General features: G+C 38.5%; 1 protein-coding gene and 1 pseudogene across 1 annotated transcript in view; one reads left to right on the forward strand and one right to left on the reverse strand.

Annotated features, from left to right (window-relative positions):
• Positions 1 to 19,699, reverse strand: part of LOC139016627 (protein Churchill-like) — a 36,880-nt pseudogene extending 17,181 nt beyond the window's left edge.
• Positions 1 to 23,386, forward strand: part of KCND2 (potassium voltage-gated channel subfamily D member 2) — a 518,551-nt gene that overhangs the window by 461,469 nt on the left and 33,696 nt on the right.

A 23,386-nucleotide genomic window follows, 5' to 3' on the forward strand; every position in this document is an offset into this window, starting at 1 on the left:
ATCACACAAAGAAGGGCAATTACCATATGATTTCACTTACATATAGTATCTAAATAAAAATAAACAAACAAAATAGAAAAAAAACAACAACAAAGAAATACCAAAAACAAACTGATGGTTTCCAGATGGGAAGTGGATTGGGGGAGTGGGGGGGAGACTAGGTGTAAAAGGTGAAGGTATTAAGAAATACAAATTGTCCCTGAGGTGGCTCAGTTGATTGGAGTGTCGTCCCATATACTAAAAGGTTGCGGGTTTGATTCCCCATCAGGGCACATACCTAGAATGTGAGTTGGATCCCCAGTTGGGTCTTATACAAGAGGCAACCCATCAATGTTTCTCTTACATCGATGTTTCTCTTGCCCTTCCTTTCACTAAAAAAAAAAAAAAAAAAAAAAAAAAAACATCAATAAAACACATCCTAGGATGAGGGTTAAAAAAATAAAAGGACAAATTACTAGTTACCAAATAGTCACAGGGATGAAGTGCAGCATAGGGAATATAGCCTATAATATTGTAAAGGCTATGTATGGTGTCAAGTGAATACTAGACTTATCAGGGGATCACTCATAAAGTACATAAATGTTTTACCACTATGCTGTGGACCTGAAACTGATATAATATTGAATAACAACTGTAATTGAATTTTTTAAAATTAAAAACAAAAACAAGTTTTTTAAATAGGGAGAGCGGGGGTAGGCTAGAGGGCGTCCATGGGGAAACGAGAGCATATATGTTATACTTTCAACAATAAAGAATAATTTTAAAAAATAAAATTAAAATGTGTTATATACACACAAAGAAATATTTTTCAGCCTTAGAAAAGAATGCAATTTTGATACATGTTACAACATAGATGAACTTTGAAACATGATTCTATGTGAAATAAGCCAAACACAAATGGACAAATATTATATGATTCCATTTAGATGAGATTTCAGATTAGGCAAATTCATAGACAGAAAATATAACAGAGACTACCTGGGGCTGGATGGAGGAGGGAATGAGAAGTTATTTTTTAATAGGTACAGACTTCCTATTTGAGAAGAGGGAAAAGTTCTAGAAATGAAAAATGGTGATGGTTGCACAGTATTGTGAATGTGCTTAATGCCAGTGAATGTACACCTAAAATGGTTAAAATTGTAAATTTTATGCTATGTATTTTTACCACAATAAAAAAGAATATCATCTCCTTAACATATTTTAATTTAAAAGTTTCTAAAATAAGAATTTAACTTAGAAAAAAAGAAGACTAGTTGAGATGGGAGGTGATTAAAGTCTAGAAAATGAGAAAAAAATGGATGGATTCAATGAATGCAATATCCAAACTATGGCTCAATCTGCACAGGCAGAGGACATGTTCATTCATTTATTCAAAAGCATTTCTTGAGCTCCTAATTTGTATGAATCAGAGTGGTAGGTTCGAATGACACAGAGATAACCTGAAGCTGAGCTCAAAGGAAACTAATAATAAGTGACGATGACTTAGGGTAAATCAATCATGACAACATAGGGTACAGAAATAAAACGATGTTGTTATGGGGTCAAAGAGCTAGAACGCAGAAAAGGAAAAAAACACCGTTAAGCTCAGGAGCATTTCCAAACAGAGATGAGAATTTAAATTAATCTTAAAGGATGAATGAGCCTTCCAAAGCAAAGAGAGATCGACACGGAAAACAATAATGCTGCCACCCCAACGAGAGAATACTGTTAGAGGAGAAGGTGGAGGCAACAAGTTGACACCCGAGTTTAGCCTTAGACCTGTGGGTGTTTTTAAACAATTACAGAAACACGACTCTACATTTCAGGAACTGGAATGTACTGTTATGAGTTATCAGAAAAATAGGTGGTGGTATGTGAAATGAGAGAGGATAGAACCCTAAGAAACACTATGTTTCAGGCATCGTGGCATAAAAGACACAAGTGAATGAGAATACGGGGTGGCTACTAAGTTTGGAGAACCAGGACAAAAACTCTCATGGAAGCTAAGAGTTAAGAGAGCTTCAGGAACGATGGCAAGTGCCAAAGACTGGTAAAGAAAGACTAGATCTGAAAGGCCTCATGAAAAACAGAACGTAGGGTGAGTTTTGATTAACGCTTGATGAAGTTTATCTCTACAGAAAAGGCAATAAATAGGACAGTAAAGCAAATGTACATTGAGTAGTGAGAAGAATCTTCTTAATGGACATATTTTGATCAGGTATATTTATTGCAAATAATGAGGCAATAGAAAGAAATGCTTCATGTGGCTAACTCATATTAATTATGTTGATCATATGAATAAGGGTGACTACTTAGAAAAGAATGCTTGCAGGGTTCTCTGTGTCCATACTAACTCCCCGTAGGTAGCACTGTGTCTTATTGACGCTATATGAAATGTTATCCCAAATTGAGTGAATTTAGCCTGAGCTTTGTCTCATGGAATACCTAACTAAATTTATATCTAGTTAAATGTCTGTAATGCATAGAAAAAAATTAGGATACTAGTTATACATTTTGGCTATAATAGCAATTTTTGCCACGTGGTAGCAATTTCTGCTACATGGTTCCATTCACAATGAAGATTTAAAGCTTACAAAACTCCCTGCTTGCCCAGTGGGGAATGGGACACGGAGTAAAGTAGGCACTAGGCAAATTTAGGATGGAATTTAGGATGCCTAATTGGCCATATTTCAAAGGAATGCTATCTTTCTAAATCAGTTGCCCGGGAGGTTGTATTGCTTCACTTTGTGATTGTTCACTGTCTTAGCTCTGCTTATACAATTCTAATATAACAATGAAAAAAGTAGAAAACAGCCTCAAATGTGGATGTGGAATCTAGATTTCTTCATTGGTCCAGTGATTTGGGGGGAAGACGGGTGAGGAGGGTGGTTTCTGTATTGGCACTGTTGAGAAATTCTTGAATAGCTGCTGTCCAAAGAGATAAAGCATCTGAGCATGAGTCAAATTTTCACACATGCCAATTTCACCGGCACACGAGCTGCATACAACCCTCTCTGCAACCAACTATTAAATTAACACAAAATCAGACAGCCCCTGCCCTTCATCAGCAATGTCGTCCAGGAATTACCCAAGGTCAGTGTGCTTCCATTCTTCCTCCTGCCTGACAGGAGTCAGCACGGAGACATCGCCTTCCAGATGGCAATGTTCGGGGCGCTGGCACACTGCCTTGCCAATGCTGTGACCTCTAGTGGAGAAGAATTACCTGCTATTGAACTGGGGGGGAGGGGTGTTGTTGTTTTCTTCACCCTTTATAGTTAAAATAACGGGGAGCAATGTAGCGAGTTTAACAGCGTTTGGCTGCCAATCTGCTCTTTTAGACAACTACAAGTGGAAAATGACCTGAGCCCACTCATCTACTGTCACGTCCAGAACAGTTATCCTACAGCACTGGGCCTAAATGATTGCCCTAAGCTCAAGAAGAGAAGAAAGTGCATCCCCAGAGTGAGAAATCTGAGGTCTGTGGCACTGGGAGGAGGAAAAGTGCTGATCCATCGCAGGTGGCTCTGGCGGCACCGTGGTGTCAGCAATGTCACTTCCGCAGGTCACATCAACCTTCCGCAGCCATCGACAAAGGCTCTGACATGCCTGGCACCAGGCCAGGGGCGAGCCAAATCCTATCTTGTAGCTACATAAAGCCGCTTCATTTCAGCACTAGCCCGGTGCTCTCTGATGTCTCATGAAACATTTGACAAAATGCTATGTTCCTTTTAGGAAGTCATCCACAGCTCTGGCGTTTCCCCAGGCATCTCTCTATTGCCAATAATACAAATAGCAATAGCTAACACTTATGAGCTTTTACTGTATGCCAGGCACCGTGTGCTAAATTTATATTCATTTCACCTCACATAATAATGGCCATTGGCCAAATACTATCCAGCTCTGTCTACTTTCCTTCTAATAGAATCCTGATTGAAAACGTCGAGATAAAGAATATTACCTTTTACAACCTCTCTCAGTTTATTCAAGAAGAACAAAATCAATATCAGCTTAATCAACCATACCATAGCCAAGGAGCAATTTTTAGAAAGAGACATTTCTATAATATCAGAATTTCATAATAAATTCTGGTTTATTTATGGATGATACATTATTCAGGATGGTAGAATTCCCAAGATTTTTTTTTCCAGGGGCTTCAGTGAATCTGTTAAATTTTTGAACTTCAGTTTAAAAGACAGAAATGGTTCTTAAATCTTAAAGGTGAGTTGTTTTTCTTGTCATGTGTCTATTCCTGCTCAATGAGAAAATTCACAGCCCTGAGTATTTATGTAACAAGATTTCTGTTAAAGGAATATTTAATAGCTTTTGACCAGATTGCTGATTTCAATGGCAAGCCATAATCATTTCACAGATAGTAAGAAAAGAAACACAATATAATAAGGGCATAATATAAACCATGTCTAAACGCCCACATTTTGAACCTTATGTATGTTGAACTTCAAGAAAATTGGTAAAATATTTGCTATTTTTAGTCAACCGAAAAAGCAAACCTGGGTTAAATCCTGTTTGCCCCTTATTATTTGGTTGACCTTGAGTAAATTACTTAATTTATGTAAGTTTCCTTGTCCCTACATATATTATACTACATTCATATGGTTTAGAAATAATATATGTAAAACACAGCAGGTGCTATTGATAGCAAGTATTATTGCCATATTTTAGCTTTTAAATATACTAAATAAGATAGAAAATCCTCTAAAATGACTGAACATGTAGAATAACTTTAAGCCATATTTTAAAAGAATTAATATTTCAATTTCTTTAATATTGCCTATTAATGTTCTCCTTGGAAATAAAAAAGTGATTCGTTAGATATGAGTTTACCAAAAGCAAATAGTTTTTATTCAATAGGAACAGGATTAGGAACAGGAATACTAGGATTGTCTGGTATTCTTGTACAGTCTGAGAATAGAAAAAAAAATTAATGGAAGGAATCCAGAGACCCAACTCCTTATCTGTGTTCACACACTTTTTCTGGAACCTTGAGTAGCATCCCTTCTGAGACCTCAATGACCTAAAGTGCAAACATGAAGGGTTGAATTAGATAATCTGCACGGTTTCTAAAATCCCCTATCCATGTGCTCAAAATCACAATTCCATCAGCAGAAACTAATTCCTTTGGTTGTAGACATTGGCAGGCAACATGGTACAACGGAAAGAACAGTTTGGAGTCAGACAAAGCTGAGTTCCAATCCAGCTTTGCTTTCCCATTGCATGACCTTTGGCAAGTTACTCACCTTCTCTGAGGCTGTTTTCTCACTTGTAAAATGTTGATGACAGCTACCGGCTTGGGATGCTATGAAGATTAGAAATGGTATAGATATTCAATAGTTTGTCTGGAATTCAATTAATCTTAGCTATCATTTCCCAGAGTCCTCCAGTAAAATGCAAATGCATTGGGAAGGAGGATTTTCCAGGTCATTTGTGGTTGCCAGGAACAGAGAGCCACTCAAATCTAATAAACGAGAGGTGTGTAGCAGTAGTCTTATAAGGTTATTAGAGGTCCCGTGCAAGAAATTCATGCACTCGGCAGGGGGGAGGGGTGGTCCCTCAGCCTGACCTGAACCCTCTCACAGTCAGAGAGCCCTCAGGGGATTTCTGATTGCTGGCTTAGGCCCGCTCCTTGTGTGGCTTCTGGCTGAGCGGACCTCCTCCTGTGGGAGGGCACTGACCACCAGGGGGCAGCTCCTGGGTTGAGTGTCTGCTCCCTAGTGGTCAGTGCGCATCATAGCGACCAGTCATTCTGCTGTTTGGTCAATTTGCATGTTAGCCTTTTATTATATAGGATAGATAATTCCATGGATCTCAAGACAAGGATCTGAAACAGGGAAATGAAAAGGAATAAAGGTCTCTTTCTCTCTCGTTCTCTCTCTCTCTCTCTCTCTCTCTCTCTCTCTCTCTCTCTCTCCCTCCTCATGTGATGTGTGTCCTTCTACCAGAGAATCTGTTTTGTTTCTCTCTCCTCTTTCTTCCTATTCCAGCTCTAATAACCCACAGTTCCTTCGACCTACTACTGTGTCTCCTATCCCCACAGGGGTCCCTTACTAACTTCTATTTCACTGACAGCTATGGAGCAGAAAGTCCTACCAGAGGATGGGGCAAGCAATCCACTGTCTAACTCAGAGAGTTAGACTGCAGGAAGACACTTTGGGATAGGTACACAGCACAGGCTAGTACCCCAACATAAAACTGGTGCAGAGGGTAACGGAAAGGCTTGTTACTACCTTAACATTAACTTACCGCTGTAGGTTGCACAGAGTTGGAGCTGGGATGGAAATAGCTTTCATGGAGCCTGAAACTTATATTTTGAGGCCACTCTTTAAGATAAAAAAAAAAGTTATAAAAACAAAATTTCATAGAAAAGTAAATATTTACTTAGTATTAGAAAACACAACAAAATATACATTTTAAGAAAGTTGAATAGTATCATAAATGTCACAAAATCCAGAAAATATTTCTATGATGAATTGCTTATCACACATCTATAATACCTTTTTCCTACCTTTTTGGTGTGCATACTTGTAGATCGCCTCCTTGCATAATAACAATAGTTGTAATATTTTCTACAGGAGAGTATAAACATAATTCAACCTTTTTAATAACATGGTTGATCAAAATTTGTTTTTCTCTAACTGATCATTGAGATGCATAATATAGACATTTATTTTTCTACTATTACAGCTTGTCCTAAATTACAGATTGTCCTAAAAAGACAAAAAATTTGCCTTTCAGAATGTAACACAGTAGAATTCTACTTTAAATTTTCCATTAAAAGTGTATGATACAGAGTACACTGAATTACGAATAGGAAAGCACTTGTCTTTTGACTTGGTGTTAATTAGAACTGAATCTTTTGCTTACCAGTTTACACATCTGATGATGGGAAGAATTTTCCTCAGACTAGCTTCTGGCTAGTCTGGGAGAAGCCCACCTGTTACTGTGCCAGATGATGTAGAATAAATTTATATATTGGTACAGATTTTGCCTTGCACTTTTGGGTCAGGTACAGGGAGGTGGCACAGAGCGTGGTAGGTGTATTCCTGGAAATAGTGCTTATACCGTTATAGCTATAACAATAACTATTCATGGAAGTAACTGCAAGTCATATAAATGTAGTCCATAAACCTCAACTACATATATGCCCAGCTCAACCCTTTTGCCAGATCCCACCATGTTCCACATTCTCTAATCATAGGGCAAATATGAAGGAGGGAAAGTTGATGTGGAAAGAGGCAGCACTAACCTAGAGTGGTTACAATATCTTACTCTGTAGAATTAAACAAAGATATACATGACACTGAACACATTAGTAGACCCCTCTCAGACCCCCGAAGTTTATGCTTCGTTAACTGCCTCATTGGAGCAAACAAGGGACTGTCAAGCACTCCCTATGGCTGTGGGGGACAACCAGCCAGGCTGACACAAAGTGTTCTGGGTAATCAAGGAGAGATCGCTGCTAAGATACACAAAGGGACAGCCAAGACCAGCTTCACCTATTACAGTATTGTGCTCAGGGAGAGTTCTACATTGCTAGCCTCTCTCAGATGTCTCTGCTTGAGCAAGAAACTAGTTAACTTTGTTATCAGAAAATTGCACGGGAGGGATTTCTCCATTGCTAGTGGGAGTGAGGTTCTTGGGACGCTGCTGGAATAGGAACTCCCAGAGGCCCCTACAAGAGGATGAGATGTGGTGGAAAGCTTCATTTGTGTGGAGTTACATCCCTGGGTTTCCAAAGTTCCCTTTCCATTCAACCAGTTCTAGGAAATGTGTAGCTGGGATTCAGCAGAGCTAAAAGCAAAGCCAGTGTCCAGAATTTCCTTTCCATGTGGAGTTAAGTCCAGCATAGCATCAGGCTAATCACGGTCCATTAGTCTATTTTGTATGGGGTCCACATGGCCTGCAGCCATGGAGAGTGAAGAGCAAGAGAGGCCTGCAAACCAGCAGCCAAGCACCGCAGCAAGAAAGAAAGGACAAGAGAGCAAGAAAGAACGCCTCTGCATAGGAGCTTAACTATCAGATCTTCCCACACTTCAGTGGCCACACCTACATCCCTACTCTGGCCAATGCCCTGTTCCCAGGTATGACTGACAGGCAAGCACCCTCTGTATGCCATTTAGACCTTACTGGCCATGCGTCTGTTCTTTCTTTGTCTAGTCTAATGCCTTCCTCCAGGACCTGGAGGGTATTAAATTGCAGCTTTCTGGCACAATGGCATGCCTATATTACTTGGCCTTCCCTTTGCTCCTGCTTTATACCTAATGGCACTACATCCAAACTCCAAGTTCACAGGAATGAATCATAATAAGAGGAAGATACCTAGATAATTTCCGTCCACTGTGAGGACAGCGAAGTATGACAAATAGTTCCCAAGGGCTTTTCAAACTTCTATCATAACTGGTACAGGAGGCAGATACATATGTTTGCACACCAGGACTAAGGAATTATTTTTATTTGCAGACATTTATAATTGCCTTGCCATTGACTGAGCTATGAAATATTCAAGTCTGGGCAGGGAGCAGGTAATTTAGTGCAGCAATATTTTCTCCTCTGCTTCATTATTAAAATTGAATATAATTTAAATTATACAGTAAGGCAATTGGAAATCTTTTAGCCAGGAGGGCATTGCACTCTTTAGCCTCCTTTGAAGGGAGAGACAATCATAAACAAAATCAACCATCTTCACAGTTCTTTGGGTCTGGGTGGATTTTGCATTTTCTCCTGATGTGCACCCCAGTTCTGAGAGCATGTGGTCATACCGAGAACAAGTTTCCTTAGTCACCATCACAGCTTAGAACGGTTGTGATGTACCTTCTAAGATTGGTACTTAGATGATATCAAGAAAATTAACAAACCGAGGTTTTCTGGTCTGTTTAATAGATGTGAAAACTTAGTCTTATGAAGGTTAACTGCTCACACAGCTGGTAGATAGCGGCATTAGAATTTGTACCCAGGGCTGGCAGAATATGTGTTCTTACACAGTTCATTCTCAATAAGCTCACTAAAGCAAGAGATCTAGTAATGATAATATCTGTACAATTTTAAGAGACTAGAGCTACTACGTTCCTTTCTCTGCTCTGATTCTTACATTTACATTAGTCAGTTCACGCTGCTATGTTCTAGGGTACACATTTTTCATCTTTCAACACTGTTTCTCACTTTTTTTTTTTTTTAATTCTCTGCCACAATTCAGTTCAATAATCAGCTACAGGTCCCTGAAGTGATGCTAAGGTTAAATTCCCCAAACAGATTCAGGTTCGATCCCAGCTTGCTTCTTGAAATCTGCCTGATTCAGATTTTAGTTCTGCCATTAATAATACAAGTATATTTTCTTAAACTAGACTACAATTAGAAAATTTTGTACTGAAAATGTTCCTTAGTCATTCGTATACATATGATACAAAAATATATAATGTATATTATGTGTTATATTTTATATACATTTACTTATAATTTATAAATGATAAAATTAAAGTAACAAAGTAGAGTTATAAATTGTTTGAGAGATGTCATATTCTCACAACCAAATATACTGATTTTAGCATTTCATCAAAGATTCAAAGAACTGATTTCCTCATTATATTCTCCATGTACTTTTAGATATCTAGGTTTATGTTCCACATCTTATGCAACATTTATTATTTACTCATTAAAACTGAAGGCTAGTATATGCAATTCAACTTTGTATTTGAATGACTTGCATTTACGTTACCGGATGCTTAAAACAGCTCAGTGTCTGATAGATGCTCTTTTCCAAACCTAATTTAAGGAGACCAAAGGCCCAATTCAAAGAAATAGCATTCTGCTAGGAATACAACTAAAATCAGGTAGGCTAGTGGCGGGGGGGAGGGGAGGATGGGGGTTTAATGGGGGAGATGAGGACACATTTGTAATACCTTAACTAATAAAGAATTTAAAAAAAATAAAATCAATAAATTAAAAAGTTTTTAAATATAAAAAAAAAAAATCAGGCAGGCTGTGGAGGGTCACACTAAGAAAAGACACTCGGGCTTCCCCAAGGTAGGCCACATAAAGAAATAGCCATTCTTGTCACTGAGAATTTGACATGAATTCTTCGAATTTCTTTAGGAATAAGTGACAGACTTTAAATGGGTCTTGTGGTTTATATAAATTCTGTTCCAATTTAGTTCTGGGAACATCCTGGTTATATTCCTTGAGACTGGTATCTGGGCAAAAGTAATTCATAACAGATTTGTAGGAGTGAGTTTCATTTTCTAAATTTTGGTTCACTTTAATATGAGGATCCACTGAAATCTGTATTTATAGTTAGAGTCATTATTTTATTTTAGAACCAGTTTATAATCAGGCAACTCAATTAGTGAACATATCAAAATACACAAGTAAAGTAGACAGTAAAAGAGCTTATTGTGCAAAAAGGATTCTAATAATGGTAAGGAAGATGGAAAAGACTGAATATTTATGCTGTGCACAGTAGTTGATATCACAGGTGCTTCCTCCCAATTTAAAGGATTAAAAGTTGATATGCTTAATCCATTTTGAGTTTATCCTTGTGTGTGGTGTAAGAAGGTGGTCTAGTTTTTGTTGTTTTTGTTGCACATATCTGTCTAATTTTCCCAACACCATTTATTGAATAGACTCTCTTTATCCCATTGTATGTTTTTGCCTTCTTTGTCAAATATTTATTGGCTATAAAGGAAAGGATTTATTTCTGAGTTCTCTACTCTGTTCCATTGGTCTATATGTCCATTTTCATGCCAGCACCATGCTGTTTTGATAACTATAGCCTTGTAGTTTAGTTTGATATCAGGTAGCAGGATTCCTCCAACTTTCTTCTTCTTTATCAAGATTGCTGAGGCTATTCTGAGTAGTTTTTAGTTCCATATAAATTTTTAAAACATTTTTTCTAGTTCTGTGAAATATGCCATTGGTATCTTAATAGGAATTGCATTGAATCTGTAGATTGCATTGAGTAGTATGGACATCTTAATGATGTTAATTCTTCCTATCCATGGACACAGTATATGTTTCCACTTATTTGTATCTTCTTCAATATTTTTATTCAGTGTCTCATCATAATTTTTTGAGTACAGGTCTTTTACATAGTTAGTTAAATTTATTCCTAAGTATTTTATTCTATTTGAAGCAATTGTGAATGGTTTTTTTTAAAGTTTCCCTTTCTGATAGTTCATTATTGGTGTATAAAAGTGCAACTAATTTCTGGATATTTATTTTGTATCCTACTGTTTCACTGAATTCATTTATCAGTTCTATCAGTTTTTTTGGTGGAATCGTTAGGGTTCTGTATATACAATATCATGTCTTCTGCAAATAATGACAGTTTTACTTCTTCCTTTCCAATTTGGATGCCTTTTATTTCTTCTTCTCTTCTGATTGCTGTGGCTAGGACTTCCAGTACAATGTTGAATAAATGGTGAAAGTGGACATCCCTGTCTTGTTCCCAACCTTAAGGGAACACTTATAGTTTTTGCTCATTGAGTATGATGTTGGCTGTGGGTTTGTCATATATGTCTTTATTGCATTGAGTTATGTTCCTTCTCTTACCACTTTGCTGAGAGTTTTTACTATAAGTGGGTCCTGGATTCTACCAAATGCTTTCTCTGCATCTCTGGATATGATTATGTGGTTTTTATCCTTCAATTTATTTATGTGGTGTATAATGTTGATTGTTTTGTGGATATTCTACCAACCTTGCATCCCTGGGATAAATCCTGTTTGATCATGGTGTATGATCTTTTTAAATATATTGCCATATTTGGTTTGCTAATACTTTGTTGAGGATCTTAGGAGAAAACATAGATATAGTAAAATCTTGGACATTTCTCATAGCAATATTTTTTTCTGATATATCTCCTCTGGCAAGGGAAACAAAAGAAAAAGTAAACAAGTGGGACTACATTAAACTAAAGAGTTTTTGCACAGCAAAGGAGACCATCAACAAAATGAAAAGACAACCCACTTAATGGGAGAACATGTTCACCAATGATACATCTGATACAGTGATAATATCAAAATTTTATAAAGAACTCATATGCCTCAACACCTAAAAAGGCAAAAATTTCAATTAAAAAATGGGCAAAAGACCAGAATAGAGACTTCTTCAAAGAGGACATACAGATGACCAATTGGCACATGACAAGGTGCTCAGTGTCACTAATCATCACAGAGATGCAAGTGAGAACCACAAGGAGATATCACCTCACACCTCTCAGAATAATTTCATCCATAAATCAACAAACAAGTGCTGATGAGGATGTGGAGAAAGGGAACCCTCATGCACTGTTGGTGGGAATGCAGACTGGTGCAGCCACTGTGGAAAACAGTATGGAGTTACCTCAAAAAACTAAGAATGGATCTGCCTTCCAACCCAGCAATTCCACTTCAGGGTATTTACCCGAAGAAAACTGAAACACTAATTTGAAAGAATATATGTAACCTTATGTTCATTGTAGCGTTATTTACAATAACCATGATCTAGAAACAGCCTTAGTGTCCATTAGTAGCTGAGTGGATTAAAAAGCTATGGTAAATTTATACAGTGGAATACTACTCTGCCTTAAAAAGGAAGAAAATGTTACCCTTTGTGACAGCATGGATGGACATGGAGAACATTATGAAAAGTGAGATAAGCCAGTCAGAGAAAGACACTCACCATATTATTTCACTCATATGTGGAATTTAATGAACAAACTGAACTACCAAGCAAAATAGGGACAAACTTATAGATAAAGAGCAGGCAAATAGCTGTGAGATGGCGGGGTGGGGGGTGGGGGGGAGAGAGAGAACTCATGGACCTGGATAGCAGTGTGGTGATTGCAGGGCTGTGGGGGTGGAGGTGGAAGAGGGCATAAATGGTAATGGGGAAAAAGTTGATGTGATCAGTCTCAGCTGATGCTTCTTGCCCTACTCTTGTCAACATGGGCCCTACAAAGACTGATATAAGAAAGCTATTTCTTTTTTTTTTTTAATCCTCATCCAAGGATTTTTATATTGATGAGAGAGAGAGAGAGAGAGAGAGAGAGAGAGAGAGACATCAATTGCCTCTCAAATGTACCCCAACTGGGAAAAGAACCTACAACCTGGGTATGTGCCCTGACTGGGAATCAAACCCTCAACCTTTTGGTGTACAGACTGGCACTCCAACCAACTGAGCTAACTGGCCAAGTGAAAGCTATTTTTTTTATATGAAAGGTCTAATTTGTGTTGGTATTTATGTAGCCTATTTCATTTTTTAAACTTTCAGTGTTGTGGTTTTCCTTTGGATTTTGGAATGCTGAAATATATATATTTTTAACTTGATTTTATAGTCTAGGAAGAATATAAAAGCACAAAAGAATATTAGATAGAAAGAACAAACAGTAGTTCATAATGAAAAGTATAAAGCAGTTCCACCTAAGAAAATGAATTTTATTCTATTTTAAGCCAGAAGGAAATGAAAAGAAACAGGTTTCTTAAATTGGAAGTTCAAAAACCACCTGAACCATGTTCAGGATCTATCTCAGTTTGCTTCCTGAAAGACTTTTCTCTCATCCGTAAGGTCCAGCATGCCTGGGTTCAGCCATTGATAAGCATGCACTTCTGTCTGCGTAGCATCCTTTGCAAATAGGGACGAACATGTGGCCAGGCTCACTTGCCCCTTCTCACCTCTCCTCGGATTGCCTTTTGGGGCATTTCACCTCTCTAAGCCTCTCCTCCCTTATCTGTAAAGTAGGGCGGTAATGGTACCTACCTCACGCGGGGTTCTGGACTTATTATAAATGTGTTTTCCATATAAGATTCTTGGCATAGTGTCCAAAAATGTTATTTATTGTTTAGCCAAAGTAGAATAAAACTTCCAGAATCGCAGGAACTCAACCCTATATAAGATGAGCTCCTTGAACGCTTATCCTGCCTCCATGTGCCAAGTCATCTCCAACAGCCCCTAGATAAGGCAGTTGGAGTAATAACCTCCACCGCAAACAGGAACATGGATAGAGTGACAATGCTCACCTCATATTTTAAAGATTAGGAAACAGTTTCAGAGAGGTTATGTACTCCATGTCACAGGGCTGGTAGGAGACAGAGCTGAACTTGACTACACATGTTCTAATTACATGTCTTGCCATGATTAAAGTGAAATAATTTACAATCGTGTTTTTTCCAATAAGATGCCATCAACTGGAATCTCACAGGGACAGCGGGGGTGGGAGAATGGGTGGGAAGAGATCAACCAAAGAACTTGTATGCATCTATATGCATAACCTATGGTCACAGATAGCAGTGTCATGAAGGCCTGGGATGGGGAGCAGGCGTGGGCTAGAAGGGGGGCATATGTAATACTTTCAACAATAAGGATTTTTTTTAATACTATCACCTGGGAAACAGTAACAAGGGGCATAGTACACTTGTGTTTACAATCTTAGTACAATCTAAGCTCTTTTGGGTTTTTTTTTTAGCAAAATCCATTCAAGTCACAAATCTGGTCAAATGTGCCATCTGAGAGGGACATCTGAGGGACATAGTGACAAATTCCTCCAAGTAAAACTCTCATTCATTCAAATGATCCTGTCATCTCTTACTAATATAAAATTAGCTGCATCAGATTTTTCCTGAAACAATTAAAGTTCCAACTGGGCTTGTAGACCCCGTTGAAATTGGGAAGTGTTGCTGTAATGTTATTATTTATGTGAACTACACAGTCTTCTTTTTTTCTTCTTTATTTGATTTGATTTTTTTAGAATAGTGAACTACACAGTCTTAAATGTGAGGGTAAAGACCTCAGAAGTTCTGGATTGTAGTGACATACTATTCTTGCTTTGGATTGATATGAGTTGCAAATCCAGACATAACAAATTTCACAGCCCTGTAATAATATTGGCTTGATAGCAAGCCTTTCTTCTGTGCAATAGCTTATTCCAAGAGACCTATAAAATACTTTTAAAAGGTTTTTGCTCATATCTGGAGGATAGCACATCTTTTATAGTGCTTTTTGAGCACATCGATTGTTATTTAATCTCTCATACTAATAGACATACCATTAATCCAAGAACTTCAAACATTTGACATGTAACTCTCAGTCCTACAGTCCTTCAGTTCCTCAAAAAGAAGTTCACTTGTCTTCCAAAAAGGAGTCGTTTCTTTCCTACATGCTTTCATTAAAAATGATACTGATATGACCATTCAGAATTTTAATTTACCATCTAAAGTTGGTCAGATAAAGCTTTCTTTACATGATAAGAAAGTTCTGACAAATAAATTGCTGTTTTTTTATCTGATTATGTAAATAAAAACATGTGTTGGTTACAGAACATAATACAATTAACATATGAAAGTGTTCAGCTCTAATTCATAGATTTGTTTATATCACAACACAGATTAGCCAACATTGTGCTTATAAGTAACTATCCATAGAAACAACTAATCACATGAATGTAGTTTACCAGTTGCTATTTCTTACCTTTGAACTCTTGTTCCCAGAATTGCATATTAATTTGTAATCATAATAACTTAACAATATTAAGATACAGTTTATCTGTTCTTTCTGTGTCATCCTGTTTGCTCACATTTAATATTTTGGCATTTCCTTCCCCTGGGGGAGGGGGCATGAAGGCATAATAAAATAGAACATAAAAATGGAAAATCTCATTTCAGTAGCCATTCCTAGCCTTTGGGAATTGAGACATCCTTCTTGTCTTATTTTGATTTTATAACATGCACCCATTTTTTTATTAGAGATCAGAATTAAGTATAAATTAAGAGTTAATTTATATTTAATTCCCCTGAATTAAGTATAAATTAAGTATAAATTAACAAGAATTAATTATAAATTAAATCACACAAAAAACTTTTTGGAAATACATAAAGGCTCTTGATATAAAGACATACTGATACACCAGAAATCAGTAATTGTGAATCAAGGATTTAGTGTTATGGCAGAAATCAGGCTGGTGGGAAATGACAAACCAGATGCACTCGGAGGTTCAGAAAAGGACTGTTATTCACACCGGTGCTTGACTCAGCGGAGTCCTCTCCAGAGGCTGAGCAAACCAATGCAGCTGGGGCCTGGCCTTTATACCCCCCTAGCTCCTTTGTCTCCCAAATGTGGACTAAACTTCCGGATATGTACCTAGTTCCTTTGTCTCACATATATGGACTAAGTTTCCGGTCATTCAGGGAGCCTTCCAGTTTGGGCAGTTTGATGCAGGTGAGATTACAGGAACCAAGGAAGTGGTCTGGGTAGGATAATTAGGCGAGATTGCAGGAACCAGGAATGTGGTCAGGGTAGGATGATCTAGATGAGAATTTTCCTATCTCTTTAGAGCCTGAAGAGAGTGCAGACCAAATATACCTAACATGCCCCTCACGCATCTCTCTGCCTTTCCATGGCAATCACTTTCTGGGACGTTAGCGGTAGAGAGCACTGCCATGACTGATCAAACCTGACTGATTCAGGAGGCTCTGGGCTCGTAGAGGCAGTTATTATGACTCACACCTCTGCTTGCACATGGCAGGGATTTGGCAGGGATTTATAATAAGATTGTCTCTGTTGCCCCAAAGTGTGTTTTCTTTTGTTTTAGAGAGGTTAAGACTAGTATTGGGGTGGGAAGTGGGGAGAAAGAAAGCTGTGGAACCAGGTAAGTGAGAAAGTAGAAAACATTGCTATAGTTACCTACTTGCTTTTAGTTTATAACCATTTAACTGTTGGCAGCTCTTCGTACCTGAATCTGCTAGGCCCTGAGAGTGAGATCCTCCTGCTCACAGAAGACATTACCATGTGAAGGGTGGATGTTCCATATGCAAAAGTGCAAAAACAGCTGAAACAAACTCATTAAAATTATTCTCAGTCACTTATGTGAGGACTCTAGAATTATAATTACTGCTGGATTACTCTTTTTTGAGTAGGAAAATTGAGAAGAGCTTAGAACAACACATCACATATATCATGAGGAAGATCAAAGAGCTTAATATTAACCTATATCAATACAGTTCCATGTCCTCTTTCCTTAAATGGTGACATATAAATGAGTACATAGTGACAACTCATAGAAACCAAATTTATATTAAATCCAACAGGTAACTTTCTATGCTAGTTCTCTGCTTGCAATCTTTCATGAAAATCAGTTATAGTCTCATTTGATTTTTGTCATTAATTAATTATTAGGGAGTTAAACTTGTATCCATACTTAATCAGTCTAGTTTTAAAAACTACTTTTCTTTTAATGTGAAATTTGTTTGAGTTCACTCACAAATAATTTGCTGAGAGAACTTCCTTACTCTTCCATTCACTTAGTAAGCTTAAGCAAAATTCCACTCAAAATTATAATATTTCTAGGCTAGCAGGAGCTCATAATTACCTAGATCCACTCTTGTTTAAAATCTACTATAATCTTTTGGGATGTTTCAACAAGGAAGACTTGCTAAAAGAAACAAAAAAAACATTTTTTCACATTTTTCCTTCTAAACTATAAAATAATTAGCATTATACTATCTATAAACAGTAAATCAAAAAGCATAAGTAAAGTCAGGAAGTTATATAAAAACTTGCTTTTTTTCTGATTTTATTTACTAGAGTTTAAAATAAACAAAACCTGTTGGCCTCATTCCCCTTTTGACTTCCCTACATTAATTTGTTTGTTGGGTTCTCTGCTCTCTTCCCTTCACAGAGGGAGGTTTCAGAAATGCATATTGACATGCTCACTGCAGGCTTATGCTGACGGAGAATTAGCCCTCCATTGTGTAGCAGTCAAGTTCTATTTAGTGGTTTGACTGCGAAGATCAATACAGGGTCTCTAAGGCATAATGGCTGGCTCCATTCACTCTTACTAGACAAACAAACACCCTTTTAAAAGTCAGTTCATGAAAAAAGCTTTTCCTAGGCACAACCAGCTCTGGGTAACATTTTTCAACAGTCCAAGTTTGAATTTCAGTGCTGCAGGCTTCATTTCTGGCCCCTTTTCCCTTTGAGTGTGACTTCTGTCCAACTTTCCCCCATTTAAACCTGCCTTTAAGTAACAATTTGATACAAAAATTTAATCCCAAAGAACCATACATGAGTTCAAAGGCTTATTGTGTTACTACTCTCAGAAGAGTTGTATTTTAGCAAAGACAAGAATTCTTAGGCAAATAGGTCTCTAGTTGTGGGATTTAGTAATTTGAAGAGCAAGAGAGATATGAAGTTGGCAGGAAGTCATCTCAGTTTGATCATCACAGAAGAAGTTTACACCACCTACTCACAGGACCATCCCTGCTGCTAGGAGTTGCCTGGCAGTCTCTTAGCACATCCCTTCTCATTTATTGCTTTGCTAACTCCTTTTTACTCTTCTAGATTCAGTTCAAGTCTTGACTCTTTGTGGAGATATTTCCCCAGTACATTCAACTCTTAAGGAATCCCACAATCATTTCTATTTTAGTAGTAATTACACTTAACTGTTATTTCCTATGTTGCCTTTCTCCCTACTGCAAGTCACTAAGAGCAAGGACTGCTGCTTTTAATTTCTGCCTTCCCACACTTGGCAGAATATTTGGAACATGGTACATCCTCCCACAACCCCTGTACCAACGTTACATAAGTAGTAGACGGCAGCCAGCTCATTCTTTCTTTCCTCTACTCTACACCCAATGACACCAGGCATTCAGTAATGGGCAGTAGTAGAAACGGGGTAGATAATGTGAAATATAGAGGCTCCTCTACTCTCTTCCCCAAGAAGTTACATTTCCTATAGTCGAGAATTACGAAATGTTTGAAAAATATGTTTAGCAGTATTGAGGTAAAGTTTTGTTGAATGATTGCAAACTCTTGCATAGGAAAGAACTTATTCTTTCCAAAGTGAGTTGACTACACAGAGAAGAGTCAGGGATTGGCAAACTACAGCCTGTGGATTAAATACAGCCCATCCCCTGTTTCTGTACTGCTTGCGATCTTTGAAGAGTATTTACATATTTAAGTGGTTAGAAAACAATCAAAAGAAGGAGAACATTTCTTGATACATCAAATTCTATGAAATTCAAGTTTCAGTGTCCAGAAAAAAGTTTATTTATTTATGGATACTGACATTTTTACTGGATTATAGTCACCCTCATTCATTAATAGATTATCTAGGGCTATTTTTGCACTCCAATAACAAAGTTGAGTAGTTGTAACAAAAGCCCTCTGTCCTGCAAAGCCTAAAATATTCTAAATGAGTATATTAAGAGCCACAGAGACAAACTGATGACATTATTTTCATCTCTTTTTATTTTATTTTTTTACATCTATTTTTTTAAAAATAACTCAGAAACAACTAAGAATGAGGAAAGGCTATTCACTTAGGCTCAAGGAGAATAAACCATTGGGGAGTCTCCTCTGTGTGAATAGCAGAGGGGTAAAAGGCATAATTAACAATTATTTCCAGTAGAAGTTAGATCAGATAAATCATGAATGCAAACAATAACCTTAAGCATCTTGGAGATAGGAGAAATATACATAGAATCTTGAGATAATGAGAGTTCAATTATTTGTTTACTAAAGGCCTGCTGCACGAAATTTGTGCATAGGTAGGGTCCTTAGGCCTGGCCGACAATCAGGGCCAATCTGTGGGGTGACTGGCAGGGCAATTAAGGCCCCCACTCTCACGTGCCTTGGCCTGGCACTGCCCACTCACCTGCTCCACCTTCCCGCCGTGGTCACACTCTCTTCAGGGCCATCGGGGCTGGCAGCACCTCCCCTGCTGCCGGCTGCCAGCGCCATGTCGCTGACTCCCATCATGTTCAGCACTGCCCCCTGGTGGTCAGTGCATGTCTAACTCCCATTCAGTGGAACAACTGCTCGTGGGGGCAATTTGCATATGAGCATTTTACTATATAGGATTGCTCCAACTTCCTTCCTTAACTGTGAGATCTTTGGGTGGGGAGAAGACCAAGTATTAAACTTATTATCCTTATCAAAGTACCCCCACTTAATATAGGAACCAGACAAATTTTTGAGGAAAGAAGAAAGGAAAAAGAAAAAGAAGAAAAATAGACTTAGAGAAATATTTGCTTTTAGCTTTATTGTTTACTTTAACTTCTTTTTCTTTTTTTAATAGGTAGAAGTTTGCTACATTAAGTGCCCTTATCTAAGCAGACAATTTTATTTGTATTTATAAAACCACTAGCAAATATTTCAGGGACTACTTCAAGGAATGTTACTTCTGCTATTTCAAGTTTAGGCCTCATAATGAAAATCAATCATTCTTGATTACATAGTTTCTGCGCTTTAGAGGTTAAAGCATTGTGTTGTGAAGGCTTTACCCTACAACTGCAAATAAACTGTTATCATAAAACTTCATTAGTGGTAGAAACACCAAGTTGGCAAACAAATCTTAAAAATGTATCCCAGCTATCTATGGTAATAAAATCTATAATGGAACCACTATGTTCATTCTTGTTTTTAATTTAAAGCACACATCATATTTTTCACTTTAGTGCCCAAACCCTCATCCACAATCTTATGTTCTGCTTTATACGTACAAATACTTTTCCTTTATTTAAATTTATAACTAAAAGCCAGGCTTTGACATGTTTAGCTATAGACTTTCATTATTATAATAATAACAAACAGGAAGAAATCAGATGACAAGACAGCCTGGGAAATGCAGCACTTGGTAGCTAGTAAGAGGCATGACTGTTAGCATTGTAATTAGCTAGTTATTGATGATAGGAAAGGCGCAAAAGGGAGGCCAGACATTATAAGCATGGCCACCTGGGCAGCTTCACCAGGAAGCTTCGATTTCACACTCCCCAGGGAACCACTGGCCCATTCCCTGCAGATCATGGAAGATAGGGAAGATGGACACATGTGCAATAAAGTCAGGCTGATGTAGGGGAGGTGCCTGTCACTCAAACCTGGAACAGCTTTGGTTGGTGTGCTCACTGGTTAGAGCACCAGCCCGCACACTAAAGGGTGGCAATTAGATTCCAGGTCAAGGGCATGTACCTGTGTGGCAGGTTGGATCCCCAGTCCAGTTGGGAGGTAACCAATCAATGTGTGTGTCTCTCTCTCACATCAATGTTTCTCTCTTTCTCCTTTCTCCTTTCCCTTCCCTTCCACTCTCCCTAAAAATCAATGGGAAAAATATCATCCGGTGAGGTAATAAAGAAAATAATTAAATGGATCTTTGGTTTAAAACAAACAGACAGACACACACACACACACACACACACACACACAACTGGGACAGAGGTCATTGGCTAGAGGAGGTGGGGCCAATGCAAGCTCAAAAAAATTGGGGAATACATAATCCTCAGACAAACGAAGTTCCTCTCTCTTGTTCCTCTGTCTTTGCTCCTGCCTGTGTTCCTTCCACAGCCATGTGGTCCTAGAAGCCTCGCGGTCCATGACCATGTGGACCCCACATGCAATGGACTACAGCTGGGAACACAAGCTAAGCTGGCCTGATGCTGGACTGGACTGTGTCAATGTGAAACGGAAGCTCTGGGCAGTGGCTGTAATTCTAGCATTCCTGAGGACAGAACTGAACTGTCTGTCTTGTATCTGTGCGGCTGGATGGAGGGAGAGGGGTCTTGGAAACTCAGGGGTTTAATCCCACGCAATAAATGCCACTCATTCTCCTGTGCCTATCTCAGAACATTTTTTTCCCGTGACATCACAAGAAGCCTACTTACACCAGCAACAGGTGGGAACACAGAGCTGATAACATAACCAAACAGGACCCCAGGGCTTTCCCCACAAAGCTGTGCTCTGCCCACCACCATGGCTCACTGCTAAGGTCCCTTCTGGTTCCAAGATGTCATGACCCAGATGCAGAGCTGTTGTTTCGTTGACTGACTCCAACCAAAAAAAACAACAAATATTACAAGAAAAATAACAACAACAAAAGCAAGAACTCTATCAGCAAACAGGCTCATGAGCGACTGAACTAACTGTGGAACTATATTCATTTTTAAAGGTCACTTGGTTTTACATCTATTCACCTGTCCTTAAAATATGCTTTAATTTATTACTGATGGCATCCTTAGTGATCTGCTGAAGGATACAACTCTGAAATGATTCATTCTAATTCAGAGCTTCTTGCCAACACTTAGATACCACGGAGCTTGGAAACCCTGGGGGCCAGCATGTATTACACATTGTGCCCATTTTACACAAATAGAACATTGTACAATCATCAGATCTAATTAGACATCTTTATAATACTGCTTCGTGTTTGGCATTTTCCCCCTCATTCTGTCAAAACAGATATTTTGGTTCTTTAGTTTGTCCTCAATTTACAATGGATTGAAATGCACATCTTTGACAAAAACTGAAAAACCTGAAGCCCACCCCTAACTTTCCCTTCATACTTAAGCAGGAAGGTGGATATGGCTGAGAAGTTTCAAAAATTAGAATAACATGGCACATGGCACTGCTACCCCGTAAGGCCCTATCACTACCAGGATGCTAATTCTAGCAACATGTAATTTTCTGCTTTTAGGGGGAGGGCTTGAGTTCATCAACAAAGGCTCTACACTTGGTCTGTCTTGGAAGCAGAATGGACTTTAGCCATGAGCCATGGTGGGTGGGCAGAGCATAGCTTTGGGGAAAAGCCCTGGGTTCCAGTTGGGTTATGCCTCTTACTAGCTATCAAGTGCTGCATTTCCCAGGCTGGCTTTTCATCTGATTCATTTCCAGTTTAGCCAATGGGAGCACTGGTAGGAGATTGGGAGGGGAAGGGGGGGGAGTCAGGGTTTTTGTCCTCCGTCTTTGTCTCTTCCAAGACAGCAGCTGACTCTCCGTGGTGGCTCTAGCAGCTAGAGTCTAGCTTCTCTGTAAAGGCCTGGTAAGGACCCTGGGACTTGGCAAGCTTCCTCCTTGTTTGCCGCTCCATCTTCACTGTGGTTGTGGCTTCTGGCTGCTACCTCCAGGCTATCTCTTGTCTTGTCTTGTGTTTGAGTCTCAACAACTCTGTTGCCCAAGGTCTTCATTCCCCTCATCAAGTCCATTCTGTGCTAAATGCTCGAGGTGATTTCTGTTTTCCCGCTTAGACTCTGAATACAAGCGATCCCATTTTAAAAGTGAGGTATTTTGCCCATAACTTAATGTCATTGCCAAAAAAATCAGTGTAGATAAGAACATATGACGAGGTGTAAGAAATTATGCATTTAATTGCTTGAAATGTGGGATTGATATTCTAGAATTTTTTTAAATTTTAATTTCTAGTTTCAACTTGTTTTTGAATAATTTTTTTACCCTTTTTCCTTGAAATGACACTTCAGGAAAAATAGGTTTTTGGCCCTAGCCGATTTGGCTCAGTGGATAGAGCGTCGGCCTGTGGACTGAGAGGTCCCAGGTTCAATTCCAGTCAAGGGCATGTACCTTGGTTGCGGCACATCCCCAGTAGGAGGTATGCAGGAGGCAGCTGATAGATGTTTCTCTCTCATCAATGTTTCTAACTCT

Source organism: Myotis yumanensis, unplaced genomic scaffold, assembly GCF_028538775.1.
Source record: "Myotis yumanensis isolate MYYU_CA2020_CCGP unplaced genomic scaffold, mMyoYum1.0.hap1 SCAF_9, whole genome shotgun sequence".
In the NCBI taxonomy this organism is placed as follows: Eukaryota; Metazoa; Chordata; class Mammalia; order Chiroptera; family Vespertilionidae; genus Myotis; species Myotis yumanensis.